The following is a 15,727-nucleotide window of genomic DNA, read 5'->3' as shown; positions in this document are numbered from 1 at the left end:
GCTGACCTGTCAGTTTTCTGAAAATAATCTAAAAGTGAGATTATCAGCACTTAAATGGCTGTTTGGGCAGAGAAGCAGAGGCTTAGAGGATTTAAGAGAGCTGCATCCAGCACTTGTGAGTCCCATTCAGGTGTGTTACACCGTGTCCTTGAAGGTTGCTGAGACTCACTAAGTCAGATAATCCTGGTCAGCAAAACCAGGGACTTGTGGCTTTGGAGTTTTTTTGCCTTCTGGATCACACCCAGTGAAATCAGGAAGATAGCTGTGTGACTTAGAAAGCCACATTAGGGATGAAAAGTTTGCTCTGTGCTTTGAAACCCTTTCAAAATGGGTTTCTAGGAGCTAAAGATTTTTGTCTGCCATGGCTCTTGGCAGGGCAGCTGTTAGAGTAAGGTGAAAGAGAAACAAACCTGAGAGGATTTTTCCATTTTGGTGAAAGTCAATAGATACACTTACCAGTAACTACAGAAGACATATTTTTGTAATAAAAAAAAAAAAAAAAAAGCAGCAAGCAAACCTGGTGACACCTAAAATTCAAAGGCACCATCTGATCCATTCTTTTTCCCTCCCACTTAATGCACTCCTGGGATGTGCTTTCCCTGTCTGTGGGATACATGAAGGGATTTGGGGAAATGATGATGTAGTGGTTGAGGAGAGAGATGGGAGCAGAGGAAGCCTTAAAAGGATGTCTCTTAAAATGTCTTTTAATATCAACCCAAGCCATTTAATCTTGCAGTGTTGCTCTCATGAATGTTTTATCACCTTCTGCAGGTATTAAGTCTAAAGATATTGCTAAAGCACCTCAAACTTTAATGTGCAAGTGGTAATGTGTCTTAATTGAACGGATATGTTCCTCTATCAAGATGTAAATGTCAGAAAAAAGGAAGCACAGTCTGCTGGGAGGCTTTCCTGTGTCACCAGGTCATCAATTCAACAAAGAGCTTAGGAAGAGTTTTATTTGTTATACATTATTGAGTTCTGATATTTCTAGGAAAGACTTCCACCTTCTCTTTGGCATTTCTTTGAATCAGAGAACAAACCAGCTTGGAAGAGACACCACTGGAGGTCTCTAATCCAGTGTTGGTCTTGGAGTAAAGTAACTGGAAAGGTAGATGAGGTTATGCAGGGCTTTGTCCCATCACTGGGGTGCAGGGTCTACCACCTCTCTGTGCTCCTGTTCTAATTAATTGTTTTCCCCCTGTACATCCAGTCACAAGAGACAATTTTAACCTAAATCTTTCAGCTGCAAACCCTTCCCCCTCGCAGGGTCCCATCCCTCCAGGCCCTTGTCCCAAGTCCCTCCCCAGCTTTCTTGGAGCCCCTTCAGGCACTGGAAGGTGCTCTAAGGTCTCCCCGTTGCAGCCTTCTCTTCTCCAGCCTCAACACCCCCAACTCTCTCAGCCTGGCTCCAGAGCAGAGCTGCTCCAGCCCTCCCAGCAGCTCCAGGGCCTCTTCTAGATTTCCCCCAACAGCTCTGGGTCCTTTTTGTGTTGGGGACTCCAGAACTGGACCCAGTCAGTACTCCTTCTAGCAACTCATGCATTTTCATTTTCATCACTAGCTCCCCACTTGGCTACTTACACTCTACCTTCAAAAAAAAAAAACTCCCCACATTATTCCACATCAAAAATAATCCCATTTCTATACAGAAAGCCAGTCCAAAGGTTTGGGGACACAGACTCCTGCCTTACCAAGTCCTCTGTTGTGTGGGAAACTCCCCCAGGAGTGAACTTCCCCTCCTTGCCCACCCATTCTGTCCCCAGCACTGCTGCTCACCTGTGCTAAGCACATTTCTCAGATGGCTTTAGGGAGGTGCTGTGGTTTGTTTTTAAATGAAGATGAGCTGCTGGTTGAGTAAGTAAAACTACAGCACTTTTAGATCATTATGAAACACATTCTTAATTTGATTTTTGAGCAGAAGCTCAACCTGTTCTGGCTGGAGTCCCTCACCATGAATGAATTCTTATCTAGCTCCTCTCTGGAGCCGTTTGATGTATCAAGGAGCTCCTTGAGGTGAGCAAACCATGAATGTCAACAGCCTTGCAGCAAATCCTTCTCAAAACAGGCAGCATGTCACCTCCCTGCTCTCACCTTATGCTTCTAATCCACGTGCTAACCCTCTTTTAAACATCTTAAGCAGGATTTGTTCAAGTGATTAGGCACTGTTGGGCCCTGGGCTGCTTTGGGGTTGTGGGGTTTTTTTTGGCTATAATTTTCTATCTTTGGTAGAAGTATCTGACAAACACATTGATCAACTTGGATTTACTATTTGGGTGTACTGAAAAATCCTTTGTTTGGAGAAACACCTATGGTCACATTCTGTAAAATTAACTTGAGCTGATCATGCCATGGGTATTTGATAGGCAAATGTTATTACCAGTGACTTCACATTTTCTTCTAAACCATCAGCAAAGAAGCTGTAGGATGTAAAACCAGTGCTATATCCTTGGGAGACCTCAGGAAGAGCACTCCCAACAATATTTTTTTCCTTAGGCTGCTCTTTGCTGCCGACTCCCTCAGATGTACTAATTTTGCTATTTCCATTTTACTTACTAAATATCTGCAGAACCCTAGGATTGTTAAAACCTTTGGTTCCCTCCATAAATAATGCTCTGTGTTTTGAAACATTGACCAATATATTTCAGTGGAAAATGTGAACTCTCAAATTAATCTCCCTGCCATCCCAGGCATTTCTGCATTTCATTGGCTGCTTAAATTCTGTAACATTAGAGAATGAATATTGTAGAATGTTGTAGAATATTGAGCAACCCCAACCATCTCAGCCTGGCTGCAGAGCAGAGCTGCTCCAGCCCTCCCAGCAGCTCCAGGGCCTCTTTTAGACTTCCCCCAATAGCTCTGGATCCTTTTTGTGTTGGGGACTCCAGAACTGGACCCAGTCAGTACTCCTTCTAGCAACTCATAAATTTTTATTTTCATCACTAGCTCCCCACTTGGCTACTTACACTCTACCTTCAAAAAAAAGCTCCCCACATTATTCCACATCAAAAATAATCCCATTTCTATACAGAAAGCCAGTCCAAAGGTTTGGGGACACAGACTCCTGCCTTACCAAGTCCTCTGTTGTGTGGGAAACTCCCCCAGGAGTGAACTTCCCCTCCTTCCCCTCCCATCCTATCCCCAGCACTGCTGCTCACCTGTGCTAAGCACATTTCTCAGATGGCTTTAGGAGGTGTTTTATGGTGCTTTTACATCATTATGGTTGTAGAATACTGAGCAACCCCAACTCTTTGAGCCTGGCTCCAGAGCAGAGCTGCTCCAGCCCTCTCAGCAGCTCCAGGGCCTCCTCTGCACTGGCTCCAACAGCTCCGTGTCCTTCTGCTGATGGGGACCCCAGAGATGGACCCAGCACCACTCCAGTTTATTGACCAAACCAGATCTCAGGGCAAGGATTGCCTCTGGGACACTGATTTCCCTCCTCATCTTTGCTTCTCTGGGATTCTCCTCTCCATCTCCCCTCTCCCAGCTGCAAACCCTTCCCCCTCGCAGGGTCCCATCCCTCCAGGCCCTTGTCCCAAGTCCCTCCCCAGCTTTCCTGGAGCCCCTTCAGGCACTGGAAGGTGCTCTAAGGTCTCCCCGTTGCAGCCTTCTCTTCTCCAGCCTCAACACCCCCAACTCTCTCAGCCTGGCTCCAGAGCAGAGCTGCTCCAGCCCTCCCAGCAGCTCCAGGGCCTCCTCTGCACTGGCTCCAACAGCTCCGTGTCCTTCTGCTGATGGGGACCCCAGGGATGGACACAGCTTTACCCCAGGGGGGTCTCCTCAGAGCAGAGCAGAGGGGACAATCCCCTCCCTGGCCCTGCTGCTCACACTCTGGGGGTGCAGCCCAGTTTCTACCAAGCCAACCCCTGGGTTAAAGAAGACAATCAGATTGAGGGGTACAGTTTGTCCTTGGTACATCTGTGCTACCACAGCCACCTCCTTGACCTTCATGGCCATGGGGCTTCCAGGAGGGTTCACTCCATCCATCCCAGCCCACAGGCTTCTCAGTAGGGTAAGTGCAGCCTTTCCAGTTGTGTCCTCTTTATTCCTGCCTCTAAGATGGAAATACTCTCCAGAGCAGGTTTGTGTTGTCAGTGTCCATGCTTGGAAACTTAACTGCAGATAACCTTGGCTTCATCCTGCCTTGGCTGCTCGTGGGCTTTCATTGCCTGAGTTAATAAAGCCTTTACTATTGCTTAGAGACACTTAAAATAGTTGGTGTTTAAATAAAGGGATTCATTTCAGGCATCCTGCTGCTAAACTTGTATGATTGAATTCTCAAAAGAAAAAAAAAAAGTGCCTTTTCCCCACCAGGTGCAAACAGGCTCTGGGAATGGGTTAACTTTTATCAGCTCCAGTGGACTGTAACTCCTTGTGAGGAGCTGCTGAGCTCCTGGGCATCGATTTACACTTGCCAGGCAATGGAAACAATTATGTTGGCTCCGTGAAGAATAAACAGAGAGAGGTCTTGTGGTATGAAAGTAAGAAGGAGCATCAGGAATGCCTGCCCTTTAATCCTGCCCCTGCTGTTGATTTTATTGATGATTGAGTCAGGATTTTAACATTTCCGTGCCTTGGTTTCCCTGCCTATAAATTACTTGCATCTTCCTTTAGGTTTAGTGAGAACCACTTGGCTATCATCTATAAAAATGCTGTCAAGGTAGGGTGCCAAATGAATACAAACTGGTTTATTTTTAGTGCTTTTTTTTTTTTTTTGAAATCTCGGACTTTTTGTTCTCCCTTTTTTCTCTGTCTCTTCCTTTTAATCACACAGAAAGGAAATAAATGCAGTCCCAGCTGTCGTTGGAGAAGAATTGTTAGGCCCATCCAGCTGGCTCTCAGGGGGCCAGCATGGGATTGTTCTCTCCACTGCATTTCAAAAGTGTTTTATCTCTTTCAGCTTTGCTTGTGTGGGGACTGATGAGCATCTTTCCCTTCCCTCAGCTCTCCTCATCGATCCAAATGGGAAGGGCTATTTTTAGGTGGCTGTAAATGGACATCGGGCACTGCAGAAAGGGGTTATTTTTGGAAAGCCATCAGCAGCTGTTCTGGCAGGTCCTGCTGCAAGTTTTGTCTTGGGTTGGGTTGTCTCAGGCTGTGGGATCAGTTCCCAAGGCTGTGAACCTGCTTGCTGGGGTGTGATTTGCAATCCGAATCTGGAATTAGCAGCTGCTGGAGATTGTCTTGGTGGCACGGGTTTAGAAGAGATAATTCCCTCTAAACCAGCCCAGCTTGGAGGGATGGAGGGTGATTATTAAGCTGGAGATTTGGGGGCAGAAGATGAGGTCATTTTAGGGTCAGCATGTGAAATACACCTCGAGTGGGGACAACCTCAAGGGTCGAGCCCCGGGTGGACGTGCAGAAGATTTGGCATCTGGCAGCTCTTGGGCAATTCCTTTGGGTTTATTCTGCTCCAGTGGGTTGCAGAAGGATGACACATGCTTAGTCTTTTTTAGGAGCATTGTGGGGACAGCTTCTGCTGTCTGGATTTGTGTGAGCAGCTCGCTGAGCCATCAGGCACTCCAGTTCCTCAGATGTGAATGTGCAGGTTGGAATCTGGGGGGGGGCAATGACTGAACCTGCTCTGGTTGGAGAGCTTGAAAAGCCTGAGTGGAAAACATTGTGTATGTGATTTAGCTGCACATTCTCTCTCTCAGCAAAGACCCAAGTCTAATTTCAAAGGTCAGAAAATGCTCTCAACTGGGTGTTTCAGGCCTTTTATAGAGTGGTTGAAGGCCATTACCTAAAATTAGCTTGCTGCTTGGGGAAAGCTGATATTAGCTGGGTATTAGGACTCCTTTCAAAGCTCTTGATGATCATTTACTTGATGGGCTCCTACTGTAGCTCATGGTCATAAGGTAGAAAATGGAAGGAAAATAGCACCTGTTACTGCTTCCTAACTGAGAAGAAAAAATGGGTGGGCTTTTTGGCAGAATTCCTCTTTTTCTCGGGTGTCTTTGGTGTGGTGTTTTTTGTTGTTGTTGTTTTTAAGGATTTCTAGTGAGGCTTTTCCTAGGCAGGGCAGTGGGGTGCTGTAGTAGTCAGGCTTATTTTTATTTTCCTCAAACTTCCTGATGATCCAGACATGCTGGGGAGCACTGGGAAGGGGAACACGTGATCCTGAAGTAGGCTTAAATTGTAAAGCATGGTCAGATCTGCTAAGCAACAGCATTGACACGTTTAAATAAATCTGCTCTTGAGTAATATAGAGTGACATATTGAGAGCAATTAAAAAAAAAAAAAAGAAAGAAACTTGGCACAAATTTGGGAAGTGACTGGAACAGAAACAGAACCTAGTTATTAGAGAGGACATTAGAGAAAAGAGAGACAGGGCTGCTTACACAAAAGGAGTGTACTGGAGAGCTGGGATGTCCATCAGGAAGGATGTGACAACAGCAGAAGTGGAAATTTATGCTGAAATTGGCAGTAGGATCCTTGTGTTTCTGCTTCTCAAGCTTGGTGGTCTCAAGGATTGAAAGATTAATACTGCCTGGGTCAGAGAGGAGCATGTGGTGGGATGTCAGACATCTTAGAGAAGGTAAGGTGGCAGGTCTTGGTCTGGTGGCTTTCTTAGTGTTGTTCCTCTGGGTGAGAGTCCTGTTGTACCCATCCCTTAGAGCTGCAGAAAGCTGGTGAAGAGGGCACAGATAGAATTAAGGGGGGTTGTGTTTGAAGCTGATGAAAGGAAATCCCCTGGGGAGCTCAGCTGTGGAACTCACTGCTGCAAGAAGCTATGAAACCAAGTGCTTCATGTAGTTTTCCTTTTTTTTTTTTTTTCCTCTCTTCCTTTTTTTCCTACTTTTAACAGTTTAGACTCTACAGATGAGAATGTATGTGATTGATTGCTTCAAAAAAGCATTTTGGTGGGCAGCTTCTGTTCTTCAAGGGCTCATGCAACTCCTTTTTGCTACTGGTTAGGGAAAAACTGTTCCAAATAAGCTGTTCTGTGACTATGATTTATGTGTATTTTACCCTAAAGCAGCTGGAAATGAGCACTCGGGAGTGAGGGGCTGAAGTGGATGGATCATTGGTTTGATCTAATACAGCCATCCTCGTGGGGTTTTTATTATTTTTATTGGATTATATACAGTGGTCAAATTGAGTTGTGAATTTTGTGGCTATCTTAATGAGTTGGTTCCAGGCTGATGCCTTCGTGTCTGTCTGCATGTTCACAGTGGAGGTGGTGGCTGTGTTGCAGCTTTCCCAGGCCCTGGGAACATCTCTCCCTTTCTTGGCTAGGCATCAGGTATTTACTCTGGACATGAGCAGCTTTTATCCAGTGGATGGCAATAGTTAATTCATGCTCTAGCCAAACTATTTTTTTTTTTTTAGGCATAGAAGGGAGATCTCTGTGCTGTCCCTTGCAATGTTTTTGTGCAATCTGAGCCACTTATGGCTCAAGGCACTGAGATGGGAGTGAGATGGAACAGCACAAGACATGCCAGGCCTTCCTTTTCTGTCTTTAATAACTGATGCAAATGTCAAGAATCATAGAATCATAGAATTGGCTGGGTTGGAAGGGACCTCAGAGATCATTGAGTCCAACCCTTGATTAACTACCACTGCAGTCACTAGACCATGGCACTGAGTGCCACATCCAGGCTCTTTTTAAATGTCTCCAGGGATGAAGAGTCCACTACCTCCCTGGGCAGCCCATTCCAATGCCTGATCACCCTCTCCAGAAAGAAATTCTTTCTCATGTCCAACCTAAACCTCCCCTGGCACAACTTGAGACCTCTTGTGCCCTCTTGTCTTGCTGAGAGTTGCCTGGGAAAAGAGCCCAACCCCCCCCTGGCTCCAACCTCCTTTCAGGGAGTTGCAGAGAGTGATGAGGTCTCCCCTGAGCCTCCTCTTCTCCAGCCTCAACACCCCCAGCTCCCTCAGCCCTTCCTCACAGCACTTGTGCTGGATCCCTTCCCAGCCTCCTTGCTCTTCTCTGGACCTGCTCCAGCACCTCAATCTCCTTCCTGAGCTGAGGGGCCCAGAACTGGACACAGGACTCAAGCTGTGGCCTCCCCAGGGCTGAGCACAGGGGCAGAATCCCTTCCCTGGACCTGCTGGCCACGCTCTTCCTGACACAGCCCAGGATGCCATTGGCCTTCTTGGCCACCTGGGCACACTGCTGCCTCCTCTTCAGCTTCCTGGCAATCCAGACTCCCAGGCCCTTTCTGTCTGGCTGCTCTCCAAGAAGAGACACTGTGGGCTTCCTTGTCCATTAGGACCTCTCAGCATCCATTCTGCTGACAGTCCCAAAGCTGGCATGAGTTGGAAGTGGTCTGATCATTGAGATGATGGCTGGGAGACAGCAGCTTGTGTTGGAAGCATCATGCTGGCAGTGTCCCACTGCCCATTTCTGAACTGCTCCAAGGATATTTGGCCCCACTTACCCAGCAGAAATAGCTGCTGTGCATTGGAGATTTCTGCCTGGAGTAGTTTTAAGCCTGGCAATGTCCTCCCCAAAGTTCTTCAGCCTTCCCAAAAGTACCCCCTCTGCTAACCTTTGGGTTCTCTTCCCCTTCTCTTGTGAGCAGGCAGGTGGGGCTGGGCATGGTGAGGATTATTTGGGCAATCAACAAACACAATGTTCACACCATGCAGTTCCTCTGGGAATTTTTCCTCTGGGAATTTTTCCTCTGGGCCATGAAACTGCATTACAATGTGAATTGTTGGAAGCCCTACCAGCTACAGATAAATAAATCTGTCCTGCATGTCCTGCTCCCAGTCCTGGGAAGCTCTTAGACCATTCACTCTTCCATCAGTCAGGTTGTCTCAAAGCCACAAGGTCCCAGGACAGTGGTGGAGTCCCCATCCCTGGAGGCATTAAAAAGGCATTTGGAGCTGGTTCTTAAGGACATGGTTTAGTAGTTGGATTATGGTGTTGGTCAAAGATTGGACTGGATGATCTTGGAGGTCTCTCCCAACCTAAACATGATTCTGTGATTCTCCATTTTTAAATACCAATTAATAAGAATTTCTTTTAAAAGACACTATTGCTTAGCATTACACACTCTTTAATGTTGTTAGACTGTCCTAATAAAATGGGACTCTGGCATCTGGTCTTACCTGTTAATCCTCCAGTAACTTTTGAACCTGTCAGCTATTTTCACTCAAATTAGAAGGAGAGAGCTCACCAAAGTATTACCTCCCTATAAATGTCCTGGAAATAGGAAACAGGTTTCAGGATAAAGAGGATAAGGATAAAGAGGAAACAGGATACTGGAGAACCCCATAGAAGTTTGAAGGCATCAAAGAGTACACATTGAGTGTACACTTGCATCCCAGAAAGCTAAGTGTGTCCTTGGCTGCATCAGGAGAAGCATGGGGCAAGGGAGGAGAGGATTCTCCCCCTCTACTCTGTTCTCCTGAGACCTCACCTGGAGTTCTGCATCCAGTTCTGGAGCCTCTGTTAAAAGAAAGCCATGGATGTGCTGGGGTGTGTCCAGAGAAGGGCCAGGAGGATGCTCAGAGGGCTGGAGCAGCTCTGGTATGGGGACAGACTGAGAGAGTTGGGGTTATTCAGGCTGGAGAGGAGAAGGCTCTGAGGAGACCTTAGTGTGGCCTTCCAGGATCTGAAGGGGCTACAAAAAAGCTGGGGAGGGACTTTTTAGGATGTCAGGGAGTGATAGGACATGGGGAATGGATTCAAACTAGAGGAGGGGAGGTTTAGATTGGATGTTAGGAAGTTCTTTGCCATGAGGGTGGTGAGACCCTGGCACAGGTTGCCCAGGAAGATGGTGGAAATCCCATCCCTGGGAGTTTTTAAGGCCAGGCTGGATGGGGATCTGAGCAACCTGGGCTGTGGGAGGTGTCCTTGCCCATGTCAGGGGGTTGGAACTGGATGATCTTTAAGGACCTTTCTAACCCTGAAGATTCTATGATTCTGTAAGAGTACAAAATCAGGTGTAATTTGTGCTGGTGTTCCCAGAAGTATTTATGAGGGAGACCTCATCACTCTCTCCAACTCCCTGAAAGGAGGTTGGAGCCAGGGGGGGGTTGGGCTCTTTTCCCAGGCAACTCTCAGCAAGACAAGAGGGCACAAGAGGTCTCAAGTTGTGCCAGGGGAGGTTTAGGTTGGACATTAGAAAGAATTTCTTTCTGGAGAGGGTGCTCAGGCATTGGAATGGGCTGCCCAGGGAAGGGGTGGATTCTCCATCCCTGGAGATATTTCCAAAGAGCCTGGATGTGGCACTCAGTGCCATGGGCTGGGAACCACGGGGGGAGTGGATCAAGGGTTGGACTTGATGAGCTCTGAGGTCCCTTCCAACCCAGCCAATTCTAGAATTCTATGATTTGTTGGGGTTACACTGAGCACAGCACTGAGCATCACAGTGGCCAGCACAAGAGTCAGACTAAATCAATCATCATTCCAGCCATTTCTGGACACCAGCAGGTTTGGGAGAGCAGCTGGGAAGTGCCTTTGGACCAAGCTGTACACTTTACAGTTTGGGGTTTTTTTGTTTTGTTTCAAAGGCAGAGAATTTTAAAAAAAAAAACCAAAAACCTAACCCAGGTCACAGAAGGAGTCATGCTTTGGTGCCTTGGCCTGGAAGGCAGCATTGAAGCTAAAAGCTCTATTCGTGAGTTTCAATTTACTCAGACTGGATCCTTCCCTGAGGACTGCTCATGTTCTGGGGAATTCCAGGGATCATGTTTTCCCCTCTTTATTTCTCCCTCTTGCACTTTCTCAGCGCGAGCGGGCAAAGCAGCAGCAAAACTCCAGAGAGGTGTGAGAACACCCATGGGTTGGCTCTGGGAGACCAGGAGAGGTGCAGGTGCAGGAGGAGATGCTCACAGGCTTTGGAAATGATAAATATCAGCAGAGGAAACCAGTGCTGGGTGTCATTAGCTGACTTGATGTGAAGGAGGAGGCTTGGAGGTTGGGCACGGGAAGCATGAAGAAGGATGTGAATTAAACTGAGGGGCTTGACAGTGCTCATCTGTGGAGGGTGGAGAAGGCACAGTGAGGGCAGGCAGTGAAAAGAGAGGAAAATCATAGAATTGCTCAGGCTGGAAAAACCCTTCAGGATCGAGTCCAGCCTTGTCCTAACCCTAAACCATGTCCCATGTCCCCAGCCACCACATCCGGGTGGTTTTTAAACACGTTGAGGGATGGAGCCTCCACCACCTCCCTGGGGAGGCTGTTCCAGTGCTTAACAACCCTTTCTGTAAAGAAGGTTTCTCCTGAAATAGGAGAGACCCAAATGGGGGAAGGTGGGATTCAGGCAGCAGAGGAAAGGTGATGAGAGAAGGGCAAGGAAACTGATCTCAGCAGCTGCATTTTGCACGGCTACTCCTGGATCCTGCAGCTGTTCATTAGAAATTCTGTTTATGCCACAGGGAGTTCTGGAGTCTCTGAAGCTGACACAGTTTTAATAGACAAAGACATTTTGAGTGCAGCACATCTGCTCCAGGATGCTAAGGAACAGGCTCCATGTGGCAGTGCCATTGGTTGGAGGGTTTCATGTTGGGTTGGTTTTTTTTTTATTATTTTAAGATCTCCTCGCTTTTATCCTAAAAAGTAATTTTTGAGGTCAAAAAGAAGGGCTGTGCTTGCTTATTAAGTCTGCAGCCCATTAATCATCCTGCTGTACTTTGCCCAATATCCCTGAGTTCCCAGCCCTGAGAGTTGGCAAAATTACCTTTAATTCTGAAGGATCACAAAGCATTTCCCAGAAGTGGCCACCACAGAGCTGTGAAGCAGTAGTTCCAGAAGGGATACACTGCATAACTTGTGGAAAAAAATTCCCAGTTGGAATTGGTGGGTTGCTGATGCCTCCTGAGCCCCAGGTATGAGCTGGGAACCAGAAGTATCCACATAAAATGAACTAATATGTAAATCATAGAATCATAGAATGGGCTGGGTTGGAAGGGAGCTCAGAGCTCATCAAGTCCAACCCTTGATCCACTCCCCCCGTGGTTCCCAGCCCATGGCACTGAGTGCCACATCCAGGCTCTTTTGAAATATCTCCAGGGATGGAGAATCCACCCCTTCCCTGGGCAGCCCATTCCAATGCCTGAGCACCCTCTCCAGAAAGAAATTCTTTCTAATGTCCAACCTAAACCTCCCCTGGCACAACTTGAGACCTCTTGTGCCCTCTTGTCTTGCTGAGAGTTGCCTGGGAAAAGAGCCCAACCCCCCCCTGGCTCCAACCTCCTTTCAGGGAGTTGGAGAGAGTGATGAGGTCTCCCCTGAGCCTCCTCTTCTCCAGCCTCAACACCCCCAGCTCCCTCAGCCCTTCCTCACAGCACTTGTGCTGGATCCCTTCACAGCCTCCTTGCTCTTCTCTGGACCTGCTCCAGCACCTCAAGCTCCTTCCTGAGCTGAGGGGCCCAGAACTGGACACAGGACTCAAGCTGTGGCCTCCCCAGGGCTGAGCACAGGGGCAGAATCCCTTCCCTGGACCTGCTGGCCACACTGTTCCTGAGCCAGCCCAGGATGCCATTGGCCTTCTTGGCCACCTGGGCACACTGCTGGCTCCTCTTCAGCTTCCTGGCCATCCAGACTCCCAGGCCCCTCTCTATCTGGCTGCTCATCCCAATGATGTATATGAGAGGATTTTCGTAAATATGTAAATGATGTATATGAGAGGAAGCTTTGCTGTGAATATTTTGGGGTTTTTTTTTGTTGTTGTTTGTTTGTTTTGCTGTGTAAGTTTCAGGTAACAAAAAATACCCAAAAGGATACAGGTGGTTTGGGCTGTGTCATCATCAAATCATAGAACCATAGAATGGTTTGGGTTGGAAGGGACCTTGAAGCTCCTCCAGTTCCATCCCCCTGCATGGGCAGGGACACCTCCCACTAAACCAGGGTGCTCATGGTCCCATTCAACACTGCCAGGGATGGGGCATCAAGAACCTCCTCAGGCAACTTATTCCAGTATCTTCCTACCCTCCTGGTGAAGAATTTGGTGTCTTGCCCAGTGAAGCTGTAGGGAGGGAGCAGCCCTGTTTGGGACCCTCACACAGCACAAGCTTGGGGAATGCTGCTGGGATGCTGCTCCAGAGCAGAGGCCTCCTTTGCTTGCCTCGTTGCAAATATAATGCTGCATTATTAAAAATTCTGTGAGTGGAGATATTTAATGGATTGGTTTATTTCTAGACAGGCTCAGCCTGACCCTTGGCTTAACTTTTATAACCTATGATTTTCCACAACCCCTCAGAGGTGGAGCCTGCCTTGTGCAGGTGAAATTCCTTCCTCTACCTCCAGCTTTGGCCAAGTTCCTTTAATCCCTCCTTCCCTATTTTAAGAGGCCTCTTTTTAGGCTTTCATTGAACAGAACAGTGTAACTGTGCTCTTCCTAACTCCTCTGTTATTCCTACATCTCTCCACCAGTGTTTTCTCTCTGTCCTTCTACCCACCCATCACAGCAGGAGCAGTCTCCACACTGGACACACACAGCAGAGTTTGCTGTCTCCCATCCTGTTTCTTCCAAGGCCTGGATGTTGTTAGTTTTCTGCAGCCACACAGCTTGGCAATAGGTTTGTTATTTATGTTTCTTCATGATATCTTGTAGGGAAAGCTCTGGCCAGCAGTGACACAGCAGCACTCAGCATGTGTCAAATTATTCAGCGTTTCAAATCCAAATGGCAAACTAACTTTGTGGAAATTTAATTATCATGCATTTTGCTAGGGCTTATCTTCTATCATACACTCCTCTGCTGGTTAATAACTTTGTTAAGCACACCCACAAGTTTTAGGCATGGTGTTTCATTCCCTTGGAGTGTTTTGAAGGGAGGTGGTTGAGTCTCCATCCCTGAATGTGTTTAAAGATCATCTGGATGTGGTGTTTGGGGACATGACTTAGTGGTGGGTCATCAGGAATAGGGTAATTGGGTTAGGACAAGGCTGGGCTTGATCTTGAAGGTCTTTTACAGCCTGAGGAATTCTATGATTCTGTGATTTTGGCTGCTTCCACATCTTCACATTTTAAGCTGTGTCCTGCACAGCCTCTCATGAGCTGGGCTGCAGACATCTGGTTAAGAGCAGCTTAAGGTTCCTCTCTGATTGTGTAGAACCCTAGAAGGGTTTGGGTTGGCAGGAATCTTAAAGATTAACTAGACCCAGCCCCCTGCCATGGTCAGGGACCCCTCCCCCAGCCCAGGGTGCTCCAAGCCCCATCCAACCTGGGCTGAGACACTGCCAGGGATGGGGCAGCCACAGCTTCCTTGGGCAACCTGGGCAACCAGGGGCTCAGCACCCTCACCCCAAAGAATTTCCTCCTTATGTCAAACCTAAACCTCCCCTCTTTTGGTTTAATGCCATTGGCCTTTGTTCTGTCACTCCATGCCCTTGTGACAAGTCCCTCCTCAGCTTTCCTGTAGGTCCTCTTCAGGTACTGGATGGCAGCTCTAAGGTCTCCTTGGCTGAACAACCCCAGTTCCCCCAGCACAACTGTGCTAATTAGCTTTAATTTCTTTCAGCCACCATAGCATTGCTTTACCTGGCAGATCTTACCTGAAGGATCTGTCCCTTGGGTGCCTCTTGGTTTCAGGAGAGTTGATCTGGCCTAGGGCTCACCCCAGCAGCATTTTTACATCAAGAAAGCTACAGCTGTATCTGCAGATGACTTCATGGTGCTCTCCAAGTGTTTTAAGGGATGAGCCATGCCCTGGGGATGCTCTGCAGGTTCAACAGATCAGGAGAAGAATGGCTCCATGTGCCTGGTCAGTAGGTTCATTGCTAAGTAGAGCCTTTAGAAAGGCTTGGGAAGGCACAGCGTGGGCTTGATGAGTAAAAGGAGCTCCTGGAGGGTTCAAAAAAGAAAAGAGAAGAAAACACTGTGTGATACAGTCCAGAAGGACCACTAAAGCTGGGACATTTGTCTGACTGGGGAAGAAGAAGCAGGACAATTCTCAGCTTTTCTCAGAAGGTCAGAATAAAGGGCAAAATATCCTTTATTGTCTTCCTTGTGACTGACCTTAAGCTTAACCATCTTTCTGCAGTAAGATGGGGACAGGACACCCTGCTTCCCAGCACAGCTTGCTCTGGCCTTGATTTAGTTGGAGGTGTGACTTCTCCTGAAGCAGTTGCTGTCATTCAGTGTTGTCTCTGTGTAATCTGCATTTCCACTCTTAGGTATGGCCAGATCTGCCCAAGCAAACACATTCCAAACCCAACCCCCACACAAGTGCTACCTGCAGAACAACCACAGAGTGGCTGGGGTGCTGTTATGGTTCCAGAGGCACAGCTTTCCATAGCATCATAGAATCCTAAAATGTCAGGTTGGAAGGGACCTCAAGGCTCACCTGGTCCAAGCCTTATAATAATAATATTGTTTATATGAGATGTCTCAGGACCCCCTAGAGCTGAGGCTGAAAACTTGCCAAAATGGGGGAATCCACCACTTGTATACAAGCCCAGCAGAGGTGGTGGCTTGATGGTGTGTGGCATGGTGATGTTTTGCTCCAAAAACTTCTTCAGAAGGTAAAGATGCACATCAGGTGAGGAGTTCCTGCTGTGTTGGGAGTGCAGCAGAAAGACATTTTATGTCCCTCACCTAATTGGGACCACGTGCCTTGGGTGTCTGGTAATAGGAGAGGGGTTTCACCCTCTCTTTGAAGCTAATTCCAAATTAACCAGAGTCCTGGCAAAAGCTGTGGCTGTGCCTCTGAATTTCTGTCTTGCTTTGTAAGGAGCTGTGTCAGCTGAGAATCCTCCTGCTCCCTCTGTCCGGGTGGTGATGGCACCCTGGGTAATTCAGTCACTTGGCATGATGGATTGGGCTGTCTG

The 15,727-nt window shown here is 47.6% G+C and overlaps 1 protein-coding gene across 12 annotated transcripts in view; it reads left to right on the top strand.

Annotated features, from left to right (window-relative positions):
* The window catches only part of EXTL3 (exostosin like glycosyltransferase 3), a 155,426-nt gene that overhangs the window by 90,917 nt on the left and 48,782 nt on the right, over positions 1–15,727 (top strand). The window contains exon 1 of one of the 12 annotated variants that reach the window (XM_071742252.1): positions 4,599–4,657. The exons of 10 other annotated variants lie outside the window; for them this stretch is intronic. The gene's annotated coding sequence lies outside the window, so the exon portion shown is untranslated. Of the gene's footprint in view, positions 1–4,598; positions 4,658–6,217; positions 6,536–15,727 lie in introns of those variants that run through there. One more of the 12 variants, XM_071742253.1, reaches the window with a different exon arrangement.

The sequence above is a fragment of the Heliangelus exortis genome, chromosome 3, assembly GCF_036169615.1.
Source record: "Heliangelus exortis chromosome 3, bHelExo1.hap1, whole genome shotgun sequence".
In the NCBI taxonomy this organism is placed as follows: Eukaryota; Metazoa; Chordata; class Aves; order Apodiformes; family Trochilidae; genus Heliangelus; species Heliangelus exortis.
The sequence above is the reverse complement of the archived record's forward strand: the minus strand, read 5'-3'. Positions and strand labels throughout refer to the sequence as shown.